The sequence below is a fragment of the Phodopus roborovskii genome, unplaced genomic scaffold (assembly GCF_943737965.1).
Source record: "Phodopus roborovskii unplaced genomic scaffold, PHOROB, whole genome shotgun sequence".
Taxonomy (NCBI): Eukaryota; Metazoa; Chordata; class Mammalia; order Rodentia; family Cricetidae; genus Phodopus; species Phodopus roborovskii.
The window spans coordinates 9,140,003-9,157,021 of record NW_026126469.1 but is presented as its reverse complement, the minus strand read 5'-3'; the positions used below and the strand labels follow the sequence as shown (position 1 = coordinate 9,157,021).

The following is a 17,019-nucleotide window of genomic DNA, read 5'->3' as shown; positions in this document are numbered from 1 at the left end:
GTCCCTTTCTCCTTCTCTGGGGTACCATGTGTGTCTCTCTTAGGGTCCTTCTTGTTTCCTAGCTTCTGTGTCAGTGTGGATTGTAGGCTGGTAATCAATCCTTTGTTCTATGTCTAAAAGTCATATATGAGCGAGTTCATACCATGTTTGTGTTTTTGTGACTGGGTTACCTCACTCAGGATAGTTCCTTCAAGTCCAATCCATTTGCCTGTGAATTTCAAGATTCCATTTTTTTTTCTGCTGAGTAGTACTCCACTGTGTAAATGTACCAAATTTTCTTTATCCATCCTTTAGTTGAGGGGCATCTAGGTTGCTTCCAGGTTCTGGCTATTACAAACAATGCTGCTATGGGTATAGTTGAGCAGATGTCCATGTTGCACGAATGTGCATCTTTTGGGTATATGCATAAGAATGGAATTGCTGGATCTTGTGGTAGACTGATTCCCATTTTCTTGAGAAACTGCCATACTGATTTCTGAAGTGGCTGTATGTACCAGCAGTGGAGTAGTGTTCCCCTTTCTCAACATCCTCTTTAGCATAAGCTGTCATTGGTGTTTCTAATTTTAGCCATTCTGACAGGAGTAAGATGGTATCTCAGAGTTGTTTTGATTTGCATTTCCCTGATGGCTAAGGATGTTAAGCACTTTCTTAAATGTCTTTCAGTCATTTTAGATTCCTCCATTGAGAATTCTCTAGTTCATTCTGTACCTCGCTTTTTAATGGGATTATTTGGTGTTTTGGTAACTACTTTCTTGAGTTCTTTGTATATTTTGGAAACCAGCAGGGTTGGCGAAGATCTTTTCCCATTCTGTGGGCTGTTGTTTTGTCTTATTAACTGTGTCCTTTGCTTTACAGATGCTTCTCAGTTTCAGGTGGTCCCATTTATTAATTGTTGATCTCAGTGTCTGTGCTACTGGTGTTATGCTCAGGAAGCAGTCTCCTGCACCAATTTGTTCAAGGGTACCTCCCACTTTCTCTTCTAAGAGATTCAGTGTGGCTGGATTAAGTTGAGTTCTTTGATCCATTTGGACTTAAGTTTTGTGCATGGTGATAGACATGGGTCTATCTGCAGTCTTCTACACACCAGCACCCAGTTATGCTAGCACCATTTGTTGAAGATGCTTTCTTTTTTTCCATTGTATAATTTTAGCTTCTATGTCAAAAATCAGGTGTTCAAGGTGTGTGGGTTAATATCATGGTTTTCAATTAGATTCCATTGGTCTTCCTGTCTATTTTTGTGCCAATACCAAGCTGTTTTCAGGACTATAACTCTATAATGGAGCTTGAAGTCAGGGATGGTAAGGCCTCCAGAAGTTCCTTTATTGTACAAGGTTATTTTGGTTAATCTGGGTCTTTTGTTTTTCCATATAAAGTTGAGTATTGTTCTTTCAAGGTTAGTGAAGAATGTGCTGGGATTTTAATGGTGATTGCATCGAATCTGTAATTGCTTTTGGCAAGACTGCCATTTCTACTATGTTGATCCTACCTATCCAAGAGCATGACAGATCTTTCCATTTTCTGGTATCTTCTTTAATTTCTTTCTTGAAAGACTCAAAGTTCTTGCTATATAGGTCTTTCACTTGTTTGGTTAGCATTACCCCAAGATATTTTATGTTGTTTGTGCCTATTGTAAAGGGTAAAGGGTGATGGTTCTCTGATTTCTTTCTCAGCCCATTTATCCTCTATATATAGTAGGGCTACTGATTCTTTTTAGTTAATCTTGCATCCTGCCACTTTGCTGAAAGTGTTTATCAGCTGTAGGAGTTCCCCTTTTTCATTTCTGGTTTTGTTAATTTGCATGTTCTCTCTCTGCCTTTTGGCTAGTTTGGATAAAGGTCTGTCTATCTTGTTGATTTTCTCGAAGAACCAACTCTTTGTTACATATTCTTTGTATTGTTCTCTTTTTTTTTTTTCACTTTATTGATTTCAGCCCTCAATTTAATTATTTCCTGGAGAGTTTCCTTCTTTTTGTTCTAGAGCTTTCAACTGTGCTGTTAATTCTCCAGTGTGACTGTTCTCCAGTTTTCTTCATCTGAGCACTTGGTGCTATGAACTTTCCTCGTAGCACTGCTTTCAAAGTGTCCCATAAGTTTGGGTATGTTGTGTCTTCATTCTCATTGAGTTCTAGGAAGTCTTTAATTTCTTTCTTTATTTCTTCCTTGACCCAGGAATGGTGAAATTGTGCATTGTTCAATTTCCATGAGTTTGTAGGATTTCTGCAATCTGTGTTGTTGTTGAATTCTACCTTTAAAGCATGGTGGTCTGATAAGATACAGAGGGTTATTCCAATTTTTTGTAGCTGTTGAGGTCTGTTATGTTGCCGAGTATGTGGTCGATTTTGGAGAAAGTTCTATGTGACACTGAGAAGAAGGTATATTCTTTTGTGTTTGGATGGAGTGTTCCATAGATATCTGTTAAACCCAATTGGGTCATAACTTCTGTTAGTTCTTTTGTTTCTTTGTTAAGTTTCTGCCTGGTGGTTCTAGTAGTAAGAATGGAGTGTTGAAATCTCCCACTATACGTGTGTGAGATTTTAGTAATGTTTCTTTTATGAATGTGGGTGCCTTTGTATTTGGAGCATAGATGTCCAAAATTGAGACTTCATCCTGATGGATTTTTCCTGTGATGAATATGAAATGACCATCTCATCTCTTTTAATTAATTTTGGTTTGAAGTTTAATTTGTTAGATATTAGGATAGCTACACCAGTTTGTTTCTAGGGTCCATTTGATTGGAAAAAATTTTGCCAACCCTTTACTCTGAGGTCTGTCTTTGAAGTTGAGGTGTGTTTCTTGTATGCAGAAGGATGGATTCTGTCTTTGTATCCATTCTGCTATAGACGAGTTAAGATCATTAATAGTGAGGGAAATTAAGAACCATTGGCTGTTAATTATTTTTTGTTTTGGTGGTGGTATTGTGTGTGGATTTACACCCCCTCCCGTTTGTTTGTTTGTTTGTTTGTTTTGGCTTTTGGTAAAATGGGATTGCCTATGTTTAGTTAACTTCCTTAGATTGGAGTTTTCCTTCCAGTTTTCCTTCTGTAGGGCTTGATTGGTGGATATGTATTGTTTAAATCTGGTTTTGCCAAGGAATATCTTGTTTTCTCCATCTACAGTGATTGAAAGCTTTGCTGGGTATAGTAGTCTGGGCTGGCATCTGTGGTTCTTATTATTGGTAGAATATCTATCCAGGACCTTCTGGTTTTCAGAGATTCCATCGAGAAGTCAGATATAATTCTAATAGGTTTGCCTTTATATGTTACCTGGCCTTTTTCCTTTGCTGCTCTTAATATTCTTTCTTTATTCATATGTTAGGTGTTTTGATTATTATGTGGTGAGGGGTCTTTCTTTTGTGGTCCACTCTTTTGGTGTTCTGTAAGCTTCTTGTACTTTCATTGGCATGTCTTTCTTTAGGTTGGGAAAGTTTTCTTCTCTGATTTTGTTGAATATTTTTTCTGCACCTTTGAGTTGGATTTCTTCACCTTCTATACCTATTATTCTTAGGTTTGACCTTTTCTTTTCTTTTTGTATCAAACTGTTTATTGATTTTGCTGTGTCATAACCTACAGTAGCTCTGCTCTGCTCCAGGACTCAGCACATATAGAAAATGCAAGGACTAGGTGGTCGATAGGCATGGCGATCAGCTGACCAATGAAATGAGTGAATAGTCACAGAAAGTGCAGCTGGTGCTTCACAAAGGTCACTTAGGTGGTAAGGCTGAGCCACCGTCCAGCCATAAATGCTGGGGGCAGGGGTACAGCAACCATTCCAGCCCCTCGGTCACTCATATTTCAGGAGAGAGAAGAATGGTACAGATCCTAGCTTCTCTCTGCCCTTAAGCGAGGTCAGCTCCACCAGGCTCATACACTCCACCACCTCAGCCTGTAGCTGGCCCAGCAACTCACAGGCAGCTCGCATAGTTCCTCCAGTGGCCAACAACCACTTTCTGCCCAGGTTCTAAGGCATCTTTCTGGATTTCCAGCTCAGCCTTGCCATACTCCAGAGCATAGGAGGCTGACACTGTGGGGTCCGGCAGCTTCCCGCGCTTCTGGATGAGCACACAGCCTAGGCCCAGCTCCTGAGCTAGGGAGAGGCCAAACAAGAAGCCCCTGGAGTCTAAGCCGGCGATGTAGTCTATCTTGCCACCAAGCGTGGACTTCAGGTGACTGGCCAGGAGGCGGATGGAAGCTCGGAAGGAGTCGGTGTCCTTCAGGAGGGGCAAGATATCCCTAAACAGCACGCCGGGATGGGAAAGTCGGGAAAACTGCGGATGCACTGCGCCACCAGCTGCAACTCGGATTCCGCCAAAGCTGCGTGCACGAAAAAGACAGAGTGGTGTCAGCAGGTTCCGGTCATATCAGTCTAGGAACAAGGGTGGGGCTTGGTGGGCTGACCTTTTCATGGTGTCCCATATTTCCTGGATATTTTGTGTTAGGAATTTGTTGGACTTAGATTTTCTTTGGTCAATGAATCTATTTCTCCTAGTGTATCTTCAACACCTGAGATTCTCTCTTCCATCTCTTGCATCTCTTGTATTCTAGCATTCCCTCAAACTATGTGGTGTTTTTGTGTGTTTGTTTTGTTTTGTTTTATTGTCTCCATTTCATCTTTCAAACCTTTCACTGTTTGAATTGTTTCTTGCAATTTTTGGTTTCTCTTTTCTTACATTTCTTTAAAGGATTTTCTCATTTTCTCTTTTAGGGTCTCTATTATCTTCATGAAGTTGTTTTTAGGGTCATTCTCTTCTGCTTCATCTGTGTTAAGATGTTCAAGTCTTGCTAGTGTAGAGTCCCTAGACTCTGGGGCATCATACTTGTTTTTCTGTTGTTGTATGTGTTCTTACATTGTCATCTTCCCATCTCTTCTTCCAGTGGGGCAGGTGGGGTTTCTTCTTCTTCTGGTGGGTACGGGTCCAAGGTTTTCAGCAGGTCCAATATTCTGATGGGTCTCACGATGGGTGCAGGCAGGTCTGAGACACTCCCTGTCCCTGAGAGTGAAGGCAGGACTAGCAAGCACCTTGATATCAGCAGACTCTTTGTTGCTTGGTCCCTGGGGCCAAGTCCCCAGGCCAGGAGATCCCCTGTGTTAGCCCCATTTTATGAACTGCAAAGCCCAGGCTCAGGAACAATAAAACATTCTCCCAGAAAAACTTGCAAAGGCTTTTGTTGTTGTTGTTGTTGTTTTAAGATTTTTAGATTACAGAATCTCCTTCTCCCAATATTTAGCACAATCAATAGCAAGAATAAAAACAATGGGAATCTTTTTTAAATTACCAGCAATTTTCACTTTAAATACAGATAGATAAACCTCCAACTGCTGTTAGATGTAGCCAAATTAATAAAAATACCTATCCGAATGCACTAAAGATAAAATGGAAGCAGGGCCTGGGGTGGGCTTCGATATTAAGAAAACAGAATAGCTATTTTTGTTGGGTTGTTGTTGTTGTTGTTTCATTGCAGGCTGAAGTTTGTTCAGTATGAGAACTACATAGAATATGCTAGAAAGAAAGGATGGAGCATACTAGAGAGAAGTGAGATTCAGACTCTGTGTATAAAATCAGACCAAAGTTTGGTGGAAAGCCAGATATGCAAAGCAAATGCTTAGCAGCCTGCCCAGAAATAGGAAAAGGAGAGGCTTTGTAGTTAAGGCCAAGATGATGTCTTGCAGAAAACAAATCAAGACTAAGCATGGGACATACTGGGATGTAGAATAGCTGCTGTGCTGAATTCGCCGTCACCTAGACATGATCCAAAAGCATACAGCCTACAAAGAAAAAGGAAACATGGGGCACCATTAAGAGAACACACAATTAGCCAAGACCAAGTCAGATATTACCTCGTTCCAACTCGCCTGTTCCATGAGGACTCACTGAGGGCTTAAAGGAAGAAAACCCAACAGAAAAGATCTGGGAGCACTGCCACCGAGCACTGCAGTGGGTGAGGATTAGCTGGGCTATCACAGTCTGGGCACCCCCCCCGCCCCCCCCCCGGGGGCGCTGGGCTATCACAGTCTGGGAGCACTGCCACCGAGCACTGCACCAGGTGAGGAGCGGGTTTTCTCGCTCGGGGAGCCCCCCCCCCCCCCCAGGTGAGGACTAGCTGGGCTTTGACAGTCTCCAGAAGGCTGAACTGAGATGAGGTACACACAGGAGGGGCATTGGTACAGGCAGGAGAAGTACTGGATGGCAGAGAGGCTAGAGTCAGACTTGGACCATCCCTCACCTCTCCTGCAGCTCTCAGACTCAGAGAAGCAGCAAACAGAAAGCACCTCTCATCCCTCAGGCAGTGGCTCCCTGAGAAGTTTTATAAAAGAGGGGAAGTGTTTCAAGGAAGAAGCACCAAACAAGATAATGATTTACTAAACAGTCTCTGCTAAGCAAGGGTTACATGGAACGGTAGGGTGGGATAGAAAAAGAAATCAGGCAAGAAATCAATACAGAAAAACATGCCAATCTGAAAGAAAAGAGCTGAATCAAGACAGAGGATATTCATCAGTAATTCCATGCTCTTCGGGCATTAATACTTTAATAAGGAATATGGCTTAAACAAGAACACCAAAACAAAACAACAACATGAGACACGAGTGGAGATTCAAGTCCCGCAGAGAAAAACTGTGTAGCAGAGCTCTCCTTCGAGTCTAACTAATAAGTGATCAAGCCACAAAACAGACAAACCGAATATAAGTTATTTTCAGAAGGGGACAGTTTGCTGTTCTCATAATGGAAATTAGGAAAATGAACAAAGAAATAAAAATAGTGACTAAAGGACCACAGACCGGGGTTGCTGCTTTTCTGAGAGTATTAACATGTTTAGAAACATGACACTGGACATCTCTCTAAAGAGTTCGATCTTTCAAACAGCACAATGTTTGGGTTCCAATACTGTATGCAGGAAAAAAACTATTCAGGCATGTGCTTTAGGAAAAAACTATTCAGGCATGTGCTTTTTTATTGAAATTAAAGGGTTTTTTTTTGTTGTTGTTGTTGTGAAACAGAGTCTCACTGTAGCCTCAGACTCTCCATCTGCATGCTACCTATCTCCACCACTTGCTAGGATTGCAAGTGTCCTCCATCAAGCCCAGCAATCCTAACAATTTAAAAACAAACAAACAAGCAGCCTTTTCTTTTTATTTATTTGTATGTGTGTGTCTGCTCAACTGTATGTACACCATACATGTGCAGATTCAGAAAGAGGCATTGGGTAGCTTGAAACTGGAGGTCCAGGAAATTATGAACTGGCCAAACATGAGTACCAGAAACCATCTCATCCTCTGCAAGAGCAGCAAGTGCTCTTAGCTGCTGAGCCATCTCCCCAGTCCAGTTCTATGTTTTAAGTATGTATCTATTTCTTCCCATAACTTCAGCATAGACAGTAAGCAATAATCATAAACGTTGACCTATGTGGTACCACTCCAAATTCCTTACACAATGAAGGAAGTGAGAAAGAAAGCCATTAAGCAACTCAACCCAAATCCCTAAGCTAGCAAACAACAGACAGCCCATGCCCTTCTCCCCATCTTTGAGCATGTGATAATAGCCTCGGTGACACAATGCATGCGGTGGGCAGGACTTGAAAAATTAACGTGTGTGTCAACATGCCAGTTTGGCCCGGCCGTAGAGTAATTAAAGTCTGTATCCTAGTTTCCCTGGGGATGAGGAAATACTCATTTTTAAGTTCAGCAATCCCTTGAATTTCCCTTTTTGCTGATCATTTATGTTTAAACAACAGAATCCAGAAAATAATTTTGTTGTTTTAAAATTTAACTTTTAATTTTTAAAAAATCCATATGTTGTTCTAACATGCAGGTCCACTTGGAAACAGCTATCACCATGCACACAAATACTCATTTTCTTGCTAAATGGTGAGACATGGTCCTCAGAGCCTTGCAATATGAGGTGCAGCAAGCATGGCAGCCAAGCCTCGCCCTGGCGGGCAGGACCCTCTAGTTTGCCCTCACAATCCCTCACCATCTCTTTACACTTCACACTTTTCCCCAGAGTTGGTAGGCTATAGAGGGGAGAGCAGGGTGAGGTGGTTGAGGTGAACAGTGGAATCGGTTTGGCCACATCTTAATACACCCCAGAAAGCTGGCAGCTCTCTTTAGAAGGGGCAGTACCAGGGCCTACTCTTTCAGCTGCTGGCCCTGCTAGCCAAGGAAACAAAAAGAGCCCTCTCAGCCTCTTAAGTGAGGCGCAGGAGAGGTGATGGCCACCTGGGCCATGGGGGCTTAGTTTAGAGAGAAAAAGCAAATCTGTATCCCAAGTAGGCTGACCTGGTTCTGCATTTTATGGGTATCTTTAAAGGGAGTTGTGCAAGAGAATTATATCCGAGTTTTGGGTGGGAGGCGAGAGGTATCAAAAGACCACAAATATGCCTGAGGAGAGAAATGGTAAGAACCTGTGTCAGGTGTGATGGGAAGAATAACCTTTGCTCTGTAAAGATACAGGTTTGCTTTCGGCAGGCTTCTGGAGCAAGCTTGGAGCTTGGAATCTCCGTGCACCACAGCCATGCTTTGCAAACCACTAAAAACTCCTCTTTCTCAAACAAAGGTCCAGAATCATGAGGTGCTAGAGTTATGGGCCTCCTCCCTACCCTCCTGCCCTCAGGCTGCAGACTGGCTTTTCCAAAAGACAATAAGGATCTGCGTTTAATAGGACACTCCTGAGACCAGTAGGGTAAAGGCAGGATCAGGCCCCAGGATGCGGAAGTCCTGACAGGGCTGACAGTTTGGACACCTGTTCTGTAGCTCTTGGGTGATGCCTGCCTGGCATGGCACACATCAGTTTTGCACCCTCCCTTCATGAGTCATTAAAAGCAGGAAGATTCCAGGAAGGACATGAATACCCAGGAAGCCACTCTACCATCACACATTCTGGAAGTCTGGGCTGCAAGGCAACAAAACTTCCCCTGGAGCCAGTTCCAAATGATTTTTCTGCAGTATCACGGCACCAACCCATCTCCTAACCCCTCTGAGCTTCTGGTCAGGTCAGCTCTTTCCATCTCCCTCACAACCTCTGAGAATCAAAACCCAGGGAGGCTGCCAGCCTCAGAGAAGGAAACTAAAGAAGTTTAGATGTGGGAATGCAACTTATCTGTAATTGTAGCCACAGGCATCCATAATTAAGAAGCCAAATTTACTTCCAAGACAACTGTATAATGCCTTCTTTGCCCAAGGATGTTTTAGGGGGTTTTCTGCTGTGCCAAATAGTACCCAATTCCCACTTCGGCATGAAGTCACCTAAAATTGAGTATGTTCCATCGAGAAAATATATAGGCTTGGTGAGACGGGGGCATGCCCTCTTCGCCTAGATTTGCGTCTCGAGCTCATAAGGGCTATCTTATCTTGGAAAAGTTCATATTTGGATTCAGAAACAAATGATAATGGCCATCTTAAATCTTCTTGGGGTGCTGTCTACAATCTGTCCCATGACAAGTGTCCAAGAGGTGCTCTGTAAATGTCTGCCAAACAAAACTGCCATATGAATCTGAGTCCATCAGGAAAGTGACCTACCATAAGTACTGTCTCAGTTGGGGTTTCTTTGCTGTAACAAAACATCACAACCAAAAGCAACTTGTGGAGGAAAGGGTTTATTTCATCTTATATTTCCAGATAACAGGCCAGGTCTGCAGGAAATCAGGGCCAGAATTCAAGCAGGGCAGGAACCTGGAGTCAGAAGCTGATGCAGAGTCCTCAGAGCAGTGCTATTTATTTACTTTGCCCCATAGCTTGCTCAGCCTGCTTTCTTATACACCCAAGGGCCACCTGCCCAGGAATAGCACTGCTTGCCCAAGAATGGCCCTCCCCTGTCAATCACTAATTAAGAAAACAACCCCACAGGTTTGCCTACAGCCCCATCTTATGAAGACACTTTCTCAATTGAAAATCCCTCTTCCCAAATGGCTCTAGCTTGTGTCAAATTGATATAAAACTAGCCAGAACAAGCATTTACAGCTAACCTTCCGCCCTCTCTCATAACATCTCTCTAGAAGTGAAGAAGCAGATTTAAATGTCTAGGAAGATGAAAAAAGACCTGTAGCAACAGAGAGAATGAGGCAGAGGTACTTCCAGAAGGGCAAGTTCTGAACTCAGCTGATCATCCACAGTCACGAATTTTATAAAACTTAGGTAGAGATGAGCCCAGGGATCCTAATTGCTGAGAACCATAATCAAGTTACTTATCATTTGTAAGCCCTAACTTCTAAAATAAGTGCCTTCCTGCTGCCTTAATCACAAGGCTGAAGGACCTAACAGGCCAGATGCATTAGTCTGCCTCACCTGTGAGAAGCAGAGATCAGCATGCCCAAGGAGAGGCATGATGTCATGGGCCAGAAAGGAAAGGGACACAGCCAGAAAATGGTCATGTGCTCTCTGCCTGACAATCAACTGATAATAACCAAGGGTCTATATGGGACAGGCATGCCACCAGTTGCTTGGGATTTGTCTGTGGACAACCTAGACAAAGATTCCTGGGAACAGGCAAGAAAATATAGTGTGTTCAAAAGTGTTAAGTGTTATGGGTGGGGGGAATGGGAGAGGAAAAAGAGGAAGTGGGGGGCATTGAATGGGACGCAGAACTAAGAGAGCAACGGGAAAGCTGCCCACAGATTGTCACCATCAATGCAATGGCTAAGGTCCATAGCTATCGTTGAAGCAAGACAGAGCCAAACGTTATAGAGACTGAGGGTCCTAGATACCTGGGGAGAGCAGCCTGACACTAGGATGGCTCTCAGGTCTTCCCCATGCACTTCCTCTAGCATCCCATATCCAGGGAGGCAGAGGAATTATCTGAGTGACCAGTCACAGCAATGGGGACATTTCTCAGAAAAATTTCTAGCACTCTTCCATGTGGCTGATATAGAGGAATCTGTTTCAGGGTGGATTGTTTAATTTTCTCAGAGACAAGTCTCAGCAGGTTGCTCCTGGAGGTCACACACACACACACTTTTCTGGTTGGAGAAACTCAAAGGAGACAGACTTCAATCTCTTTGGCTAATTTTAATGCCTAAAATATTGAACTGTGGCAAACAGTGAGAAGGAATGTTTACAATGTGGAGAGAAAACAAAATTTTCTGTTTTCTTCTTATTTTTCTAGGTGATTTTTGTGGGGTATCCACCAGAGAAGACTGCTTGGACATAGGTTGAGCCAATAGAAATTCTTTACTAGCTAGCCAATGACTACACTGGATATTCAGGATCCCAGTGTACCATAGAGCCTTTCTCAGGGTGAACTTTTAAGCACCGATAATCCAAATTCTTTGTTGACATATTTCAGTTATTACAAGAACAGTTAGTCAGATGTAGAATGACAGAAGCCAAAAAGGCAAGGTTAGTACATTTAGAGACTTTCCCAGAACTATGGACTTTGATGAATTGAGGCTTTGTTTTCATTTGGCTGGTGTGCTGAATCTTATGGCCTAAATGGTAATCCCATTGAGGAATCAGTTATGCTAAGATCTGGGGCCCTGTTATACCAATTGAGTTTTAAAAATCTGTGTCACATACATAAGACATAAACTTTGAAAGGCAGACTTAGTTTCTTTCCTCACCCATTGGCTGACTCAACAGCTCCCCTCCCCCTAGGATCAGCATGGTCATAGCTGGTTGTACAACTTCTCTGAGGCTCAGGAAGCAATCCCTTCTTGTTGTGAGCTAGCTGTATCCCCTTCTTTGGTCCAGACTCACCTGTTGAAGTCCAAGCTCCTCGTAACTCAGAAAGGGACTAAGTTAACTACACCTGAAAATAATTTCTTTAAAGAAGAGGTCAGGTGAAGTCTGTCACTGGGACAAGCCCTCAGGCATGTGTTGTTCTTATGCAATTAGGACAGATACACAGGCTGAAGACCTCATGAAGACACTGGAGGGAGCCGTCTACACATCAAGAAGAGAAAGAGCTCAGAAGAAAAAAAATCCCGAGGACACCATGGTCTTAAAGTTCTAGACCCAGATTGATGAGAAATATTTCTGTTGGGAAATCACATCAAGTGTAGTATTTTCTGAGCACTTCACATGTAAATAAGCCATAGGTGGATGGGAAACAGGTAAGTGGTCCTTTTCATTCACAACTTTTATAGATGATGGTACTACTATATCTACTTCACATGTTGGGTGATCGCTGCTGTTTAAAGCTGCAGCTTAGTCAGCATTCCTAGTCAGTATACAAAAAGCTGTCTCATTCTTTCGAAAACTCACCAAGTTTTGCATTGCCTGGATACATGACAATTTATTTAATCCTTTCTTTATGATTGATTTCAAGTCGATTCCAAAAGAAGCAGTGAGGGTGGCCAGCCTGGCAATCTGAGCTTGATCCCTGGAACATATACAAAGGTGGAAAGAAAGAACAGACTACACAAAGTTGTCTGTGTCCTCCACACACACATCATGGCACAGGCACATACATACACACACACACACACACACACACACACACACACACACACACACACACAGGCATTATAACAATAATTCTTTTGTAAAAGTCTTTGATGGGGCTGGAGAGCTGGCACAGCAGTTAGGAGCACTGGCTGCTATTCTAGAGGATCCGGGTTTGATTCTCAGCACCCACACATGGTAGCTAACAATCACCTATAATTCCAGTCACAGGGGAGCCAACAGCCTCTTCTGACCTCCATGGGCATTGTATATACATAATGCACACAATACAGGCAAAACATTCATAAACATAAAATAAAAATGAATAAAATCTCAAAAATACATTTTAAAAATTTTATGGGGGTAACTTTATCTGCATTCCATTTCATGCATGTATAAGCTTGTTAGTCTGAGATAAATTAAGACTGGCTGGCCAAAAGTAAATGGGTTTTTTGTTTTGTTTTGATTTGGTTCAGTTTGGTTTTTGAGATAGGGTTTCTCTGTGGAATGCTGGTTGTTTCAGGACTTGTCCTGTAGACCAGGCTAGCCTCAAACTCAGAATATGCCTTCCTCTGCCTCCCAAGTACTGGAAATAAACGAGTGACCCACCACCACCACCTGTTTCAAATTTTGACAGATACTCTCAAGCAGCTTTCTAAAAGTATTCCATCATTCTATCTCCCATCTGTAAATGCTGTCTTTCCTTAACATTACAAAAGTATAACTTTTTGATTATTTCTAATGTCATAGATGAAAAATAATATCTTACCTGGGTGATGGTGGCATAGCTGGGCACTGGTGGTGTGTTAGAGCATGCCTTTAATCCCAGCACTCAGGAGGCAGAGGCAGGCAGATCTCTGAGTTTGATGCCAGCCTGGTCTACAGAGTGAGTTCCAGGACAGCCAGGGTTGTACAGAGAACCCCGTATCAGAAGGAAGGAAGGAAGGAAGGAAGGAAGGAAGGAAGGAAGGAAGGAAGGAAGGAAGGAAGGAGAAGGAAGGAAGGAAAGAAAGAAAGCAAAGAGAAAGGAGGAAGAATTTAAGCTCATTATGGATATGAGTGTCGTTTCACATGTTCAGATTACTATGTAACTTGAAGATAGGGCTAATGAACATGTTTATACTCTATGTAGAAGTCTGGGTAGCAGAACACTAAGCTGCCTTTAGCTGTTTGACATTTCATGTTCCCATTGCCAGTGAAATTTCCCATTCCTTAATTCCACAGGGTGCTTTTCCTGCCTGCTCCACAACTGAAATCACTGCTACAATAGACATAACTAAGATATTCACTGTCTAATTCAGTTAACAAATATATGAACAAATATTTTCATGTCCCTGTCTATTGGAAATAGCAGGGAGGACTTCAAAGTGGAAATTATACTTAAAGACACTGATTGCAGCCAGCCAGCTAAGAAGCCACTCTCAGCATGTGACAACACATAATATTGAGCCCAGTGTACTCATGGGGATTGGAACAGTGCTAAGAGAAAGCAGGAATGAACATTGTTGACCAGCCTCAGCTCCTGTACATATAGGTCAGTGAATGGCGTGACCACAGCCTCTTCTGCTTTGTTCTAGCACCCACAGAGTGGCCAACCCCAAGACCCTTCCAGACTCTCCTCTCTCCAAGAAGACACTTTTATAGAAACTCAAATGACCACAAGTACCTTATTTAACTTTTAAATTATAGCAAACTCTTACATAGAAAATTCTAACAATATATGAATACTATGAAAAATAGAATATTAATCCCTAAAAGTAACTATTGTTGTATTTTGTAGAAAATCTTTTCAGGGATCCTGTCAACATGTGTTATAACTATTCCAACACACACACACACACACACACACACACACACACACACACACACACAGGGCAATACTATTAGGAGGTGAGGCCATATTGAAGTAGGTGTGGTCTAGTTGGAGGAAGTGTGTCACTGTGGAGGTGGGCTTTGAGGTCTAATATATGCTCAAGCCATGCCCAGTGTCACAGACCACTTTCTGTTGCTTCTGGGTCAGGATGTAGGAACCTCAGTTCTGTTTCCTGCACTATGTCTGCCTGCAGGCCACCGTGTCACACCATAATGATAATGAGCTAAACCTCTGAACTGTAAGCCAGCCCCAATTATATGTTTTCCTTTGTAAGTGTTGCTGTGGCCATGGTGTCTGTTGACTGAAATAGAAACCCTAAGACACACACTAACTATATAAATATGCATTGCTATCACTGGGTTTGAGTGTTTTCCTTGGTAGATATTCAAAATTTCTTCCAGAATATGTATTTAGGAGTGGAGGAGTTGATGGTAACCCACACCTGTAACCTCAGCATCTAAGAAGTTAACAGAAGATCATGTGTTTGAGGCCAATGTGAGCTACATGGGGAGACTCTGTCTCAAAAAAAAAACACCATCAGGTGAAGCTTTAAGAGAAGACCAGTGCTGGAGCAGCTATGCCACTCCGCACCCAACACTGCCCAGAACAAGCTTACTGTTGTTAGGGTTAGTGCTGCTGATGCAGCTTGTACCATCAGTATGGCTTGTTTGGTTTGGGGGGTGGGGGTTATTTTGTTTTTTGTTGCTGTTTGTTTCTCAAGACAGGGCTTCTCTGTATAGCACTGACTGTCCTGAAACTCGCTCTGTAGACCAGGCTACCCTTGAACTCTGCCTCCCAAGTGCTGAGATTAAAGGCCTGTGCCACCACCATGCAGCATGCCATCCATCTGTATCTTAATGAAGGACTTGGCCAAGATTAGCTTGCTCTTGTTGAGGTCACTGAAGACACATGGAAAGGAGAGATGATGGGTCTCCAGCATGGCAGCCTTTTCTTTAGAATGCCAAAAATTATCTCTGGAAAAGATTGTAGCGAGACTGGAAACTCCAAGCTGGTCATTATCACAGCGGGGGTCCTGTCAGCAAAAGGGAGAAAGCCAACACAATTTGGGTTAGCAAAATGTAAACATCTTCAGGTTCATCATCCCCAGTGTTTCGAAGTACATTCCAAATTGCAAGCTGCTTATTGTTTCAAACTCAGTGACTTGGAAATAAGTGGCTTTCCTCAAAAGCAAATCATCAGGTTTCAATCTGGATTCAGCTCAGTTCCATTACCTGGGGGAGAAAGACTGGGCGTTCACCTGCTAAGCTGGTACGGATGGGTCCTGAGGGAGCAGGAAGACTCCAGTGCACGCATGTGGAGTGGTGTGAATGTTGCTAGCAACTCCCTGAAGAATCTGAACCCAGAATGGAGTACCAATGCATACAAGGAAGAGTGGACGGAGGTTGACAAGCAGGTGGATGACAGGGTCTATGAGGTGATCACACTGATATCCTGGGCCGTTGGCCTCTCTGTGGGAGAGTTGGCCCGGAACATAACACAGAATCTCAGGCAGGTTCATCCCTTTCCCGCCATGATAATCTCTGTGGAATCAAGAATAGTTGCTCTGTGTTCCTTGTGTCCTGGGACAAAATGGAATCTCGGATGTAGTGAAGGTGACTCTGACTCCTGAAGAGGAGTTGCTCTTGAAGAAGAATGCAGATATGCTCTGTGGGATGCAGAGAGCACTGCAGTTCTGAAGTCCTCAGATGTCCTAGAACGCCACTGCTCAGGCTAGACCAGGGTTTCCAAGGAAAATACACTGTCTCCACATCTGAGCTGTGGTTAGTGTGGTTATGTTAAGGTAGCCTGGAGAAAAAGCTGGTGCTGAGTGGTACTTGTGTAGTGGTAACCTGGTTAATGTGACACAGTCCCACTGTCCCGGAAACATACTGCCAATTGTGGGCAGGTGTCAAATACCCTGAAGGGCCTGTTGTGTGGCTGTGCTGTGCAGCCTCCCCAAACATGCCTAGGCCAACAAGTTCCCCATTAACCATACCCTGGCTCCAGTGTATAAATCCATATGCATATCTTATGCATAGCTATTATAGTAGTATGTGTCTGTATTAAACGTTACAATATTGTGTAAAAAGTTAAGTTCTGAATATGGATGATACAACCAATTCCCCAAGTGAGAGAGAGAAGAGAGAGAGAGAGAGAGAGAGAGAGAGAGAGAGAGAGAGAGAGAGGACCTAGTGGGATTAATTAGTTAGGTAATTGGGGCATCCTGTACTTGGAAAACATTTCCTGATGCGGCCTGCTGATGCCCTGAAGGCTAACTTTGTTTTCTCACCTCTTCCAATGAACATTCTGAAGAATGTTGGCATAGTTACCCCTGGGAGTTTTCAGTGGTTGGCAATGGGTAGGGTCTTGTCCTTTCCTGTTGTTCTAGTGCAAAGTGTACTGGTTTCTGCTTAATTCTGGTCATCATAACAATTATAGCTGCTTTGCCTACACCCATCTTCCATCCTGACTTGACACTTGAGTTTTCTTTTCTTGTCAACAGACAAATTTTTACATCTTTTCTTGCTTTGAATTCTCACTACAGATCTCACTAAATACAGTAAGCAATAACCATAAATGCCATGCTGTCTTGCCTCTGCCCACAATTTTTTTCATTATTTTTAAACTCTGCCTTATTCAAGTTTTCAGCATGTGGCAAAATACAACCAGATTCTTTGCAAAAAAAAAAAAAATAGCATAAGAATGGCTTGGAACTAAGTTCATTGTTCCTTTCTGGAACTTTCTGCTCCTGGCTTTCAGTGTCCATATTTCTCTCAG

General features: G+C 42.8%; 2 pseudogenes; one reads left to right on the top strand and one right to left on the bottom strand.

Annotated features, from left to right (window-relative positions):
* Positions 1–3,528: 3,528 nt before the first annotated feature.
* On the bottom strand, positions 3,529–10,321 carry LOC127227222 (adenine phosphoribosyltransferase-like; annotated as a pseudogene).
* Positions 10,322–10,525: 204 nt separating this feature from the next.
* Positions 10,526–15,938, top strand: LOC127227221 (L-lactate dehydrogenase A chain-like; annotated as a pseudogene).
* Positions 15,939–17,019: the final 1,081 nt, after the last annotated feature.